We start from the raw sequence: 3126 nt of genomic DNA, 5'->3' as shown, positions 1-3126 counted from the left end.
GGGGAAGCAAGGCTCCATTATTGTGTCACATTGCCTTGCTTCTCCGCCCGGATTCACTTTTTCTATTTCCATTTTTTCCAACCATGAGATCAAGGTAGTATGGTATTTTTATTTTTTATTTTATTCCAACCATGTCCATGTGCAGTGTATATTTAGATTTAAAAAATGTTCAAGCCTGTTTAAGCATGGAGACAAAAAGCAGTCATCTTAGAATTCAATTTGACAACAGTGCAAAAAAGTCTGTATAAGAGAATATGATCACAAAATGCTAACTTATAGATCATTATTTATACTTATAGATCATTATTTTTATTGCCTAAAATAAATAAGAAAATAATTTATCTTTTCTCAGTCAAGTTCTTCCAGAAAAGCTATTCAAACAAACAAAGGGGAAAAAACTTAATAAAAAGAGTGCTAATTGAACAACAACTTAGCATATTATTAAGCTTTTAGATACCTTTTAAAAGAGACAACCAATTGATTATTTAAGGCCAAATGATGGTTCAATAATGGAATTGAACCATCGTTTTGACAAAACTCAAATTTTAACAATCTAAACCTGGCCTCTTCCCATTTCCTGAATAGCCTTTTGGAAAATTTTCTCACTGTTGCCGTTTGCTATTAGATTATCAATCATCTGTATCGTAGATTGCAACCTATAATAAAGTCGAAATATGTGTGGAATATAGGAGAAAAAAGGAAAAGAACTCATCTCTTCACTTGGTTGTTGTCCAGTGACTGCTCAATGGAAACATAGATTACAAATTTCATGAGATAAAATTCGAGAATAACTAGCAGAAGACGGAGTTATGCACCTGTAAATACTCTTCTCTCAATCACATTTCTGTATTCATTCTGAATATTTTCACGGAGATTCTGACATGTAAAGAAAAAGACTTTAAGAATTCAAGAAGATTCGTATCTGAAGATATAAACTAACACAACTTATCCACCACCTAAAAATCATTCATCCTGTCTTTCAATCTCTTCTTCGACAAACTACACAAGAAAACATATTGAATTAATTATTGAAGCTAATTGGACTTCATTATATGCCTGAACTGTATATGAACTCACGCAGTTGTGGCCATCCGGCACCTATCCACACCTGAACCTTTCTCACATCCAATCTTTTGCCAGTTTATTAAATTCTAAAGATAGAAAACAAAAACTTATCTGAACTTTGAAATGTTCTGTATTAACAGTTTACACTTTGAGCCATAAAATCTACGTCTTTGTCGATATCTTCAAGCTTTGCTTTGATACAACGCGCAACTTTCAATCCGTTATCCACATCTTTCTCCATTCTTTGCTTGATTGCTGTGAATACATCATCGTCACTTTTAGTAGATATTAAGCTTTGATACTTCATCTTGTTTGAGATAAAAAGAAATTGTATATATATACCTTTCATCGTTGAAGCTTGAGTAACAGTCTTAGGCTCCTCATTGGCTTCCTGATGATTGACAGTCAATATTAATTTTGTATATCTTAAAACTATATCACTACACTGTGATTACAAACCTGAAGTCTCTGCAGTTGCTTGGATAGCTTTTGCATCAAATTTTCAACTTCTTTTACCTGAAAGATTGAAGAAATTAATAATTTTTCAACACATAACCAAACTAAACCAAACCAATGATGTACCTGCTTAAAGATATTCTCCATTCCATAATCAGGCTTGAGTATTGGACTCTGAGTTCCTCATTCAACAATGTTTCTTTCTATAGAAGTCTCATCTATGCTCATCACAAAAGAATCCTGCATTACAGACAATGCACCAGTAATGGATAAAACATTGATAATGTTTGTAATTAGTAATAAACTATTAAAATTTATCAACCAAATATGCTTATAGAAAGGGGAAAGAGCTCATTACCTTGAGTAAGTCATTCATGTTTGATTGTATTCCAAATCACAATTAGAATGAGCAATGAGATGTTAGAGAGTAGTGTATAAGAAGAGAGAGTTGGAAGGCCGGCCAAAAATGTAATAAGTTGAGTACCACCGATAAGGACACAGAGACTTGGCATTTAATATTGCCACGCCTCATTTTATATATGTAATGCATATGATTTTTAGCAAGGAATTAATATCGTCTCTATTCTCAATAGTAAAGTTTATTTAGTGGTTAGTGAGATACGTCTTCTTGTAACCCAGAGAGATGCATGCTGTATCTATAATAGTTAGAAATAAATAAAGGGAACAATCAACATAAATGGATCAAAACAGCAAGTTGGAATCATACTTGCAAGAGCGTGCAACATGGAGAAGCCCAGTGGTAGAAAAGCCTGAGCACTTATCTAGCTTAAGCGACTCCAGAATCTGGCCCCAGGCTCCGACCAAAACCTTAATATCAGCATCTGTGAGAATAATGGCACATGCAATGATCATGTACAGCGAAAACAATGCAGAATAGACTGAAAAAGATCCAAACTTTGGCAAAAATGTATTGATTAAAGCTCTCCCTCAAAAGCTTATCCCAAACAGAGGACCAAACAGAGCCTCAAACACTCAAAGATATCAAACATAAAACACTTGTTGTGGATGAGAACCCCTTCAAAGCAACAAAGTTATAGCCAAGAAGATGGCAGTTAACATCAATTAATGTACATCCTAAAACAATATGAATGCCATTCACCAATACAAGAACAGTAGCTTAAAATTAAAAAAGCCTAGTACAAGCAATGTCCTATTCAGAAATATGCACAAAACCATGTGCTACTAATAATCCTGTTAGGAGCTCAATAAAATCTTAGCCGTGACAATAAAGGTTTTCAATTTCATATTTGACTAAGGATAGATAAGCAAGAATGGCAGATTAACCGGCATTAACAGCACAATACAAACATCATTGAGAGGCAATTTCCTTGGAGGAATATGCGAACATAACTATTCTTATGTAACATCATAGGTTGCGGTAAGGATAGCAGTATGGCAATGATCATTCACTGACAAAAATAATATAAGTTCTCTTGATTAAGGGCTTCAACAGAGAATTAGATAGACTAAAGCAAGAATCACTGTCACAAAAATATAAGATATGCATCAAACAAACATATGAAATGTCAAATAAGAAATAGATTTGAGCTCTTAAGGGTACACATAATTTGGATTTTTTGGTCA

General features: G+C 33.6%; 1 pseudogene; it reads right to left on the bottom strand.

Annotated features, from left to right (window-relative positions):
• Positions 1–553: 553 nt before the first annotated feature.
• Positions 554–2003, bottom strand: LOC120265883 (annotated as a pseudogene).
• Between the last annotated feature and the right edge of the window lie 1123 nt (positions 2004–3126).

Source organism: Dioscorea cayenensis, chromosome 7 (assembly GCF_009730915.1).
Source record: "Dioscorea cayenensis subsp. rotundata cultivar TDr96_F1 chromosome 7, TDr96_F1_v2_PseudoChromosome.rev07_lg8_w22 25.fasta, whole genome shotgun sequence".
NCBI classification, from domain to species: Eukaryota; Viridiplantae; Streptophyta; class Magnoliopsida; order Dioscoreales; family Dioscoreaceae; genus Dioscorea; species Dioscorea cayenensis.
This window is presented reverse-complemented; position numbering and strand designations above follow the sequence as displayed.